Here is an 11,453-nt window from a genome sequence, read left to right as displayed (position 1 = left end):
CCCAGCCAAAAGGAATCATCTTCAGCACTTTGGCCTTGACACAGAGTGGCCACTTTATCTAGGACCTGGAAGAGGAATTTTACGTGATGAGAACTATTCTGATCCCAGATCTTCATTGTAGGCATTTCTTTTTTGGGGGGCCAGATCTGTCTCCTGGAAAGGGAAGGGGCCAATGTCAGCCTCCAGGTGGTTTCCTTAATCTGGCATTGCAAAGAGACTGACAGACTGCCAATCTTGCCACGTTACCCTGGTGGTGGGTACTAGACTATGCTTCTAGTCTACTTTGACATATCTTAGAATTCTTATAAGAAGAAAAGAAATTTTTTTAAAACTCCTCATCAGTCAACTTGAGAGAAGAAATTTTTATGCCCTACTTCCCCCAAAGTCCTGCAACCTTGAACTTACTGAAAACAAAGGCAATAATTAAAGAAGTATAGACTCTTCACTAGGCCACAGGCTGACCACACCCCCACCTTCTCCTCACAACACATACAGCCTATCTGCTGTTGTAGCCCTCAGTCCGAGAAGGCAAATGGGACGGGGTGTGCTGCAGACTCTTAGTAGGAGGAAATGGGTGTCTGGTGGAAGCATAGATCAACAGGTCGTAATCTGGGGTCTCAGACCTCTAAGAATTCACTGGATGGGTTTCATGGAGTCTGTGAAGTACATGCAGTAGTTTGAGTATAAATTCATTTTCCTGGGGAGACTCCCAAAGGAGTATGTGTCTTTTAAAAAGGTAAGACCCACTGTTGCGGATGGCTCTGGAAAGTCACCCCAGTATCACTCCAATTCATATCCCCTCACAGTCCATATTCATTACTGCCAGCGCCTGGCTCCCTGGGCTATGGCTACCTCTGTGATCTCTTAGCAGCTTAGGCAGATGAGGGATGTAAAAATTTATTGATTTTGGGGAGCTTTGGTCCCGAGGGATTCTTTTACTGACTTTAGTAAGTTCCTATGTATGAAATGATAAACTGCACTAGAACATAGAGTTTGGAAAAGGAAATTTTGGTCCAGTGGAAAATTCTGGATATGTTTATTATCCATAAACAATGCATTTTATTGGGGTTTTTTTGTGTCATTCATTGGTTGTATGCATTAGAACTAATCAGTTGTTGGTGTATTCTTTATTGATGTTAACTGAACTTAATTATGAAGTGTTCGTGTTACTAAGACTTCATTAATGAGTATGGGAAGGAAACAGCATGGTTTTGGTGGCTGGTATTAGTAATCATATGTAAGTGGAGAGACTAGTTATGACCTGATATTACTATTCTATTTCAGAGTTGACATTGCTCCAACATGAGCAATTGGGATGTCTTCATGGGCCAAAGGCCCTGCTCAATTGCCAGAGGGCTGCTCATATTCCGTTTTTCCTGCTGGTAAACCAGGGGATGCAGGCTCACTATTTAGAAAGAAGCTAGATGTCAGTAAATACAAAGTCCTTACATCCTAAATAGAAATAGAGCTTGGAAATAGGTCTTCTCCCTTTGTTGCTTCCATCTCTTATTTCTTATTTAACATGAAGGCTATTCCATAGGAAGTGTCAGCAGTATCCAGAAGGTAAGGATTTCTGAGGTTAGAGAAGGTTTCATGAAGGAATGGCATTTTCTTAGAAAAGCAGGATTCCAAATGACAAGAAAAGTGCCCTAGGCAGGGGAAAGGCATAAGAATAAAGCAAGTTTGCCAGGATAAACAGTGTGCTAGAATGGTAGTGAGAAGAGCAGTCTGGCCGTGTAGGCAGAAAATGAAGGTAGAAAATGAAGGTTTGATTGTTTAAATGTTGTCTTAGTCCATTTGTGCTGCTATAACAAAATCCCAGAGACTGGGTAATTCATAAAGAACCTCATGGTTCCGGCCGGGCGCGGTGGCTCGCGCCTGTAATCCTAGCGCGGATTGTTTGAGCTCAGGAGTTCGAAACCAGCCTGAGCAAGAGCGAGACCCCGTCTCTACTAAAAATAGAAAGAAATTAATTGGACAACTAAAAATATATAGAAAAAATTAGCCGTGCATGGTGGCACATGCCTGTAGTCCCAGCTACTCGGGAGGCTGAGGCAGGAAGATCGCTTGAGCCCAGGAGTTTGAGGTTGCTGTGAGCTAGGCTGACGCCACAGCACTCTAGCCCGGGCAACACAGTGAGACTCTGTCTCAAAAAAAAAAAAAAAAAAAAAAGAACCTCATGGTTCCAAAGGTTGGGAAGTCCAAGAGGAGGCACTGGCAGGACTGGTGTCTGGTGAGGGCTTCTGTCTGCTTCCAAGATGGTGGCTTGTTTCTGCATCCTCCGGAGTGGAAGCTGTGTCCTCATGAGGTAGAAGGGACAGAAGGGCAAAAGAACACTCCCTTCAGCCCATCCCATTCAAGGCTCTGCCCCCATCTCTTATTACTGTCGCACTGGGGATTAAGTTTCAACATGAATTTTGGTGGGGACACCATCATTCAAACCATAGCAAATGGTATGTGGATTTAGTGGTAAATTGTCAGATTGTTAAATCACAGGAAGGACGTGATGAAATTGTTTTTCGGGGAAATTGGTCTAGTAGAGATACGTAGGATATACTGGAGGTGGAAAAGGCTGGCAGCTAAGAAGTCAGATTATTGTACCAGTCCTGTCACACAGCAAGTGCCGAGATGTCATTGCTCATATTGAGAACATAGAAGGAATGCGCTGGAGGGATATTATAGAGGAAGAGTGGTAGGCTTTTACACTTTCTTGTTGTTATTCAAAAAGGATTTGTGGCTCTTAGAAATTAGACTCACTGTGCAAAGTAATTCTGGGAAGAAACCCACAAAGAGGGTTTGGAAAGAACAGATGGCATCAAGGTTGAGTCTCATACCCAGTGTTTATGATGTCGGGCTTGTCACTTTTGCAAAAAGGGACAGACTCCATTCCTTCACCAGCACCAACCAAGCTTTTGTGGATTTCAGGGACTCTCTTCAGATTTGTCTTGGTCCTGGACGTAGACATCAGATTCTTGGGAACCCCTGCAGTTTACATGACTTTGCTTTTCTCCTTGAGAATAAATGTCCCTTTTTCTGTTGCCTGCCTCAGGTTGCAGCATCTTCCCAAAATGATACAGCGGAGGTGAGGGCAACCTGAGGGGCTGGTGCTGGGTGCCTCCCTGCTTCCCTGATCTGATCTGAGACAGGCCTCCTAGAACAGCTGCAAACACCTAGTGGGAAGTTAGAGGCCATGGTGGGTGGGAGGTGTTGGATGCTTCTGCCTGGGTTAGAAACTGTTCTGGTGTTATACTCAGCAGGGTAAGGGGCTTTCCACAGTAGTTAGTTGTGAAATGGGGGATACGAGTAGGTGGAGGAAAAGAACATTAGAGGAGCCGGGTGCAGCGACTCGTGCCTCTCATCCCGGCTATTTGGGAGGCTGAGGCAGGAGAATTGCTTGAGCTCGGGAGTTCAAGGCTGCAGTGAGCTGTGATTGTACCAGTGCACTCTATCTAGCCTGGGTGACAGAGCAAGACCCCATCTCTTAAAAAATTTTTTTAAATGTTAGAGGAAGCCTAACTGTGGTGGCTATGTGGGGTGTCAGCTGCTCAGATGAGACACTTTTCCCCTCTGCCTTAGCCGTATCTCATAGGCAGGTGGGGCTGGGGGAGCAGACCTTTCATGTGGCCCTGAAGCCCAGGACTATGGCCAGCTTTTGCTGGAGGGGGTTGGGGCGGAAGGGGGGGTGTCTAGACAGAACCGTCCTAGAAGTACTACTGTACATTTTGTGAGTCTTTACAGCTGTTCTGTTATATCCTCATCCACATGCTTCCAGCATCCTTGGAATTCCCCAGCTAAAGAATAGACAGAATCGGTCTTAGGTTATTAGCTTATCCCTGAGAACGAACCTCCCTCTGCCTAGACTGGAAAAGACACGTGTGACCCCTGGCCAGATCGTGTGGCCAAGTATGCCAGGTTTGTTGTTCTCTGGCCTATTTCTTTTCCTCTCAGACAGCAGTAGCTGCTAAATTTGCACCTGACACCAACACCATTTGAATTCAGGTTTAACAACTGACCAGGTTCCAATGTTCAGGCATTGCTTTGTTAATTTCTAAAACAAGTAGGATTATGCCAAGTTAAATATTCTATTCACCCGATTTCACATTTAACATCAGTGGAGAGGACAACTTCTGAAAAAGCTGAAGTGCCTCTAGGCCCATGGATCTTTCTGGTTAACTCCCCCACACTTCCAACCCCATCATCCCCCTTAGCTGTCACCAGATGATCCCCCTACTGAAAGAAAAAAAAAAACCTACCCCCCACCCCCAGCATAAGGGGACTCCCTCAGCCGTCCACCGCCAGACCTTGCTCCCTGCGCACCCAACCCCTCTCCCTCCCGTCACGATGGGAGGTGCAGCCTTGTTCTCAGGTTTCCCTGTCAGTCCGCCAGGTTCCTTCTGGCTCTTTAAGGACTTGCTCCATCCACTCTCCTCGTATTTCCACCCTTTCCCATCCCATCAGCTCTTCTCGTTGTTACGTTAAGATGTTCATACCTGCTGGCTCTAAAATTCAACCCTCTCTATTCCTCATCCTGCCTTGGCTCCTTGATGGCCAAAAGTCTTGCGAGAGCTGCTTCTCTGGCCGGAGTGCCACCCTCCTCCCTCTGCAGTCTCACTTCGGCCCCACCGCTCCCCTGAGGCCAGCTTCACCCGGGACACTGAGGACCTACATGTTCCTAGTCCGAAAACCACTTTTTAGTTGCTTGTATTTGCCTTCTGAGTAGCATTTCACACCAGGAACAGGCCCTTTCTGCAGCCGCTCTCTGGGGAGCAAAGTGACACAGCTCACTTCCTGGTCTTCCTTCTCTCTGACTCTTTTGAAGTCTCCTTGGCAGACTCCTTCATTCACCTCTTCAGTGTGCCCGTTCCTCACGGCTCTGTCCTGGGCCAGTTCGGACTCTGCCACAGGCAATCTTGTCCATTCCTGTGGCCTTGCGGGCGGCTCCCAGATACATAGCAAGACCTGATCACTGAGCTCCAGCGTCACAGAAACCACTGTGCACACGGCACTTGCACCCGGCATGTCTTCTTGGAGTCCCTTACTCCACGCGTCCAACACTGAACCCTTCCTCTGCCACCACCGCCGCCGCTTCAGAGGCCCCGGCTCTGCTCTCACCTCTTCCTCCAACTTCACCTCACAACGTGGCGTTACAGCTCATCGCCTGTGGCTCAAGCCAGAAACCTCGGATTCATCATGAGTCTTCCTGCCCTGCAGTCCTTCTGTATCAATTATCCACTGCTGTGTCACAAATCACCCCAGAACAATGGCTTAAAACGACAGGCTTTTTCACAGTTTCCGAGAGTTGCCTGGGTGGCACTGCGGGTCTCCCCCAGGCGCTCTCATGCAGCTGCCTTCCCCCAGCTGGTGTCTGGACACAGCCGGGACCACTGGGCCTCTCCACGCGGTCTTTCACCCGCAGTCACAGCGTGGCAGGCGGGCTCTGGGTTCCTTCTAAGGGGCGCGAGCAGCAGCTGGGAGGTCTGTTGAGGCCTGGGCTCAGCACTGCCCCAGTGCCACGGTTGTCACATTCTGCTGGTCAGAGCTGACCACAGGGCCAGCCCAGGTTCCACAGGTGGAGAAACAAACTTCTTCTGGTGGCCGGGGAGCTATGGAGTATTCGTGGCCATTTTTAGTCCACCACACCTGTCAATCCTACCTTCTATTGGCTCCAACCAAATGACACTGCCGCCGTCTGGTCGTTTTTAGCCTACAGAGCAGCGCTGGTTGAATTCATCTGGTCTGGATCATCGGGCCTGCTACCCTGGCTCCCTAGCACGTGCTTGTCTCCGCTGGGGTGTCCCTCCAGCTCATCTGTCTCAGGGCAGCCAGTGTCATCTTTGCGGCCTTTGAGTCCTATTATCCCGCTCCTGCTTAAGACTCAGCTCACTCTCCATTTTCCGTAAGTGCAGCGCTGAATGGTGCTTGAGGCCCTGCAGGTCGGCGGCTGCTCAACTTGCCCGCTTCGTCTGCTCTACGTCCCCTCGTGCTCTGCTCCAGCTCTGCTGTCGCTGCCTGCTGCACCTTGCTCAGGTGCTGGGCTGTGTCGCAGACAAGCCCGTGGTCCTGTGTATTTTCCTCCCCGGTTTCTCAGCTCTTGAGGGCCATATTTCCTCCCCCAGCCCACTCTGAAGCAGAAACAATCCAAAGAAATTGCCAGGATTTAAGGGTGAGGTGAAGAAATTTTCACCTCCAGGATCCTAGCTGAGATGGGCGTGGGGAAAGAGAGAGGTGACTAAAACTGGGTGTCCTGGCACTGCAGAGGGTTGGGGAGCAATGTGGAAGGAGTTCAGTGGACACCCTTGTTCCACCCTGAGGTCTCACCTGTGGCCATTCCTGGTCTCTTGAAGTTCCCCCTCTCCCCAAGAGAGCTCGGGACACTCTGATACCCTGTACGGGGAGAGGAACCTGGACAGGGAGTCTCGCCGTTTTCCCAAGTTGGCCCCAAACTCCTGTGATCAGGAGCGTCCACTGCCGTGGGCATTCCTCTGTCGTCCGTCACTCAGGTGTGGGTCACGGGCTTGCACAGAACTCTTTGCCCGTCCTTCCCTTCTTTCTCATTCTTCCTAATCCTTCCTGTTTGCATGGTAAATATCACTTCTTCAGGAAGGAGTCCCCCATTCCTCCATCATAATCTCCTGTAGTGGCCTGTCCTTCCTTACCAGCACTATGGCAGGCAGCTTTCTAGAGGCCTTTGTAGATCAGCTCACTCCTCACAAAGGGGTCACGATTCCCATTTTACAGGTGAGACAGGCACAGAGAGGTTGAGTAATTTGCCCTACAACATTCAGCTAGGAAGTATTAATAGCAAGCCCAGGCAGTCTGGCTCCAGAGCCCACGCGCTTACCCACTAGGCTGTAATTGCCCTGCCCCTTTGAGGACTGCTTGTTAAGCATCGATCTTCCCTCGTGTTTACATCCAGCGAGGGTAGGAAGAAACGTCTAAATCACCATTGAATTCCTACTGGGCAGCAGGGGGTGCTGCAGAGAAATCTGCCCCGCAACTTCAAACTCCTGGGCTCAAGCGATCCTCCTGCCTCAGCCTCCCCAGTAGCTGGGACTACAGGCGTGTGCCACCATGCCTAGCTATTATTTCTATTTTTTGTAGAGATGGAGTCTCACTATATTGCCCATGCTGGTCTGGAACTTCTGACCTCAAGTGATCCTCCCTCCTCAGCCTCCTCCCATAGTGCTATGGTGACAGGCTTGAGCCACCATGCCTGGCGCATACCATTTTAAAAAATCACTTTGTCATTATAAATTAGTCATTAGACCTCTGTGGGTGCAATACAAAGCTGTCTGGCTCCTGCCATTATTCCTAAGTTATTTTCTGAATCCTTACCGCATCCCTCTTCCCCTCCCCCTCCTGTTGCACCCAGTATGCAGAGGCATCAGGAGGTGAAGGAGGAGTAGTTCCCAGAGTGAGAGCGGCCTTCCTATTGTCCCTACCGCCACAGCGGCCGCAAGAGCAAGAAGGGCACATCTGCACCCCTTCGCTCAGAAGGAGCTATGACACCGTGGAATCAAAGGCATGATGTTGAGTGATGGTTATTTGCTGATCAGAAAATTGCTTATTCTTTCATTCCCTAATTAATCATTGTTTTTTGTGCCCCGGCTATGGGCAAGGTGTCAGGGAGCCAGTGCTGAACCCAGCACTCAGAGTTGAGTGTTGAAAACTGTGAGTCAGGTGATCAGGCAAGTCCTTGTAAGACTCAGTTCGGTTTGAGAAACCACGTTCACGCAGCTGGCACCTCAGCCGGGTTCTAGGCCCTGGAGCCGGTTAGCAGTGCTTGGGCAAGGGCTGCCACTCGCCGCTCATTAGCTGGCTCATAGGGCCTGGCCGACCAGATGCTGGTGCCGCCCCAGAAAAGAAAGCCAAAGTCGAGTCTGGCCTGGGCCCAGAAGGGGCTCCTCACGTCTCAGGGAGGCCAGCCTGTGTCCAGCACTCTTCGTTTGTTTTGATTTTGGGTTTGTATCAAAGGCATTGAAAGAACAATGCTTTTTGGAATTGGGTTGTCCCTGAATTCAAATTCCTGATTTGCCTCTTATTACACCGATTGATCTTAGGAAAGTAAACTGAACTTCAATTTCCTCCTCTGCAAAATGGAGATAACAGTAGGGATGTTGTGAGAATTAAATGAGATGATTCAAGTAAATCGTGTAGGATACGTTTTAAAAATGTTAACTCATTATGTTAATTGACTTTGACCCAGGGCAGGCTGTCTAGTCCATCTCTTCAGGATAACGTGCCCTCTCCTCGGTTCCTGACGAGGATGCTAGGAATTAGACGAGCCACTTAGACAGACTGGGGTTTGGCATTCTTCCGTGGCCCGGCGTGTGCATGCCCTTTGTGTTGATGAGTGGTTAAGAGCTGAGAAAGCGTCTTCATCCCCTCCTTTTGTAAAAGTATAAATAAAGGTATTACTACCTGTATTTTTTAAACTTCGATTTTTTCATTACATTGCTTGGTCTGTTTTATTTTTAATTAACATATACATAGTGTGCAATGCACTATTAGGTGTATAATTCTGTGAGGTGTCCTTTTTTCTTTTTTCTTTCTTTTAAGAGACAGGGTCTCGCTCTCTGTCACCCCGGCTGGAGTACAGTGGCTAGGAGGATTTGTTCTGTGAAGTTTGGATTCTGTCAAAAGGCCAGACTCAAGGATCTAGAAGGCCACATGTGGCCCCAAGGCTACAGGTTCCTCACCCCAGATCATAGCTCACTGCAGCTGTGAACTGGGCTCAAGTGATGCTCCTGCCTCAGCCTCCTGAGTAGCTGGGACTACAGGTGTGCACGACCATGCCCGGCTAAGTTTTTCTATTTTTGGTAGAGATGGGGTCTCGCTCTTGCTCAGGCTGATCTCAAACTCCTGGCCTCGAGGAGTCCTCTTGCCTCAGCCTCCCAAAGTGCTGGGATAGCAGACGTGACCACCATACCCAGCCCAATTCTGTCAGTTTCGACAATTGTAGACACATGTGTAACCACTGCTCCAATCAAGATACAGAGCATTTCCATTACCCCCGAAGGTTTCCCTGTGCCCCTTCCCAGTCAATCCTGCTCACTCCATCTGAAGGTGAGATCACTGGAGCCCAGAAACACTCAGTAGCAAAGGGAAAAGCTAGGATTCAAACCCAGACAATCTAGGTCCTGAGCCAGGCTCCTACCTACCACGGCCTACTGCCTGATAGCAGCAATATCGTCCATCACATGTTGGTAAAATACTTCAGTTTACGGAGCACTCTCTCCTAATTACATCATTAGCTCCTCCCCACAGCCCAGTGAGGCCTGGTAGGGAGGACTAGCCCCATTTTATAGATAAGGAGCTAGAGGTCCAGAAAGGTTGCAGTTTAAGCCCAGAGTGCTTAGCTGACGCCCCCAGCTCCTCCTGGGCAGGAGTTGAGCAACAGAAGGAAGGTTACACAAGGCTCAGTGTGGCCCGAGGGAGCACACGGTTCCTGGGCAGCACTTTTCCCTGGCGCTAGTAGTTAGTATCTGCCTCTCTCTTCACGCTTGGCTGGGCCTTGGTCCTTCATCGCTCCAGCCAGGCCCTGCGCTGGCACAGCGGGTGCAGTGAAGGACCGCAAAGCAGGAGGCCCTACCAGGTCCTCTCCTGATTTCTACCCATAGATTAGTTATGCCTGTTTTGTACATATGTAAATGGAATCGTGTGCTATGTACTCTTTTTGTGCCTGGATTTCTTCACTCAACATAATGTCTATGAGATGGGAAATCTCTCATCTGTGTTATTGCATGTAACAGTCTTTCATTCCTTTTTAAAGTTTTTAATCAACATTATTGACAGGTATAATTTATATGCAATAAAATGATATTTTAACTATACAGTTCTATGAGTTTACTAAGTTCCATGAGTTAACAAATTGGTACATCTATGTAACCAGGACCCCAATCAAGGTATAGAACAATTCTGTCCCCTAGGAAGTTCCCTGTGTTCTGCTCAAACTTCCTCCCTCCAGAGGCAAAAACTCTGTTCTGGTTTTATCATTATGGATTTCACTTTTCCTATTCTTGAATCTCATATAAACAGATTATACAGTATGTGTCTCTTGCATCTGGCGTCTTTCCTTGAACACAATGTAAGATTTATCTATTTCATCGTGTCTGTCAGTATTCTGTTCTTTTTTATTGCTAAATAATATTCCATTGAATAAATATACCATAATTTGTTCATCCATTCTCCTATTGATGGACATTTGGGTTGTTTCTAGTTTTGGACTGTTATGACTAAATCTGCTATTATGGACATACGTTTCATTTCTCTTGGATAATAACCAGGAGTGGAATTGCAGGATCATAGAGTTAGGTGTATGTTTAACTTTTGGAGAAACTGCTAAAGAGTTACACGAAACCATCGCGCCATTTTACGTTCCCTCCAGAAGTTTATGAGTTGAAGTTGTTCCACATCACTTCTAACACATGGTATTAGCCTTTAATTTTAGCCATACTATTAAATAACGATAGGCAGTGGTATCTCATTGTGGCTTTTACTTGCATTTTCTTAATAACTAATGATTTCGAGCACCTTTTTATGGGCTTACTATCCTCTTTGTGAAGTGTCTGTTCCAGTCATTCATGCATTTTGACAAGATTGTTGCAATGGTTAGAAATGTGTCCTAGAATAATACACTTTGAACTGAAATCTATATTAGTCTTTTCATCCATGCATTTCAAAATGTTTATTGAGAGTCTACTATACACCATGAACTTTTCTAGGTTCACTAATCAGCTGTAACCAAGACAGATAATGTCTTTACTCTGTTTGAAGCGTTCATATTCTAGTGGGGAGAGACAAAAAATAAACTGGGAGCAAACAGGATGACTTTTGATGATACAGAGATGCTCATTGGAGTGTTATACATTAATAGTAAAACATTGGAAACAAGCTATATTTCCAAGGAAAGAAGAGGGGACTTAGGTAACATGATACGAGCTTGATGGATTATTATACTGCCATTACGTCGGTTATTATGACATTAAAAATACTCAGCAATATAATTAAAAGTTTGAACTTAGAATTTTATGTATGCTTTGCTTAGGACCATGTAAAATACCCCTGCTGTGATGTATATGACAATGTCTGGAAGGACCCAGAAGAAAATGAAAACGCTGTGTGTTGTGTGTATTTATTGAAGTGGTGGAATCATGAGAGTTTAAAGGACTTTTCATTCATTTTGGTTTTTGTTTTCTTACACGTCGCGTTCTTAGTAAAAACTGGCATCATGCAGTATTCTCAAGGAACTTTGCGTAAAGCTCTACAGTTACGCAGAGATTTATTTAATATGAGACGTGGCAGGTTTAAAAATAAATTTTGGGTTTTTCAGTGCGAAGTAAGGCAATGAAGTGAGAACTAACAGTTTCCTTTGCAGAACTCAAGGATTTTAAGGCACGACGAGGCGAAGGCTGAGGGACAGGCGCGGCTTCCGCAGGCAGACGCGGGGCGAG

The sequence above is a fragment of the Propithecus coquereli genome, unplaced genomic scaffold (assembly GCF_000956105.1).
Source record: "Propithecus coquereli isolate 6110/MARCELLA unplaced genomic scaffold, Pcoq_1.0 Scaffold165, whole genome shotgun sequence".
Taxonomy (NCBI): Eukaryota; Metazoa; Chordata; class Mammalia; order Primates; family Indriidae; genus Propithecus; species Propithecus coquereli.
The sequence above is the reverse complement of the archived record's forward strand: the minus strand, read 5'-3'. Positions refer to the sequence as shown.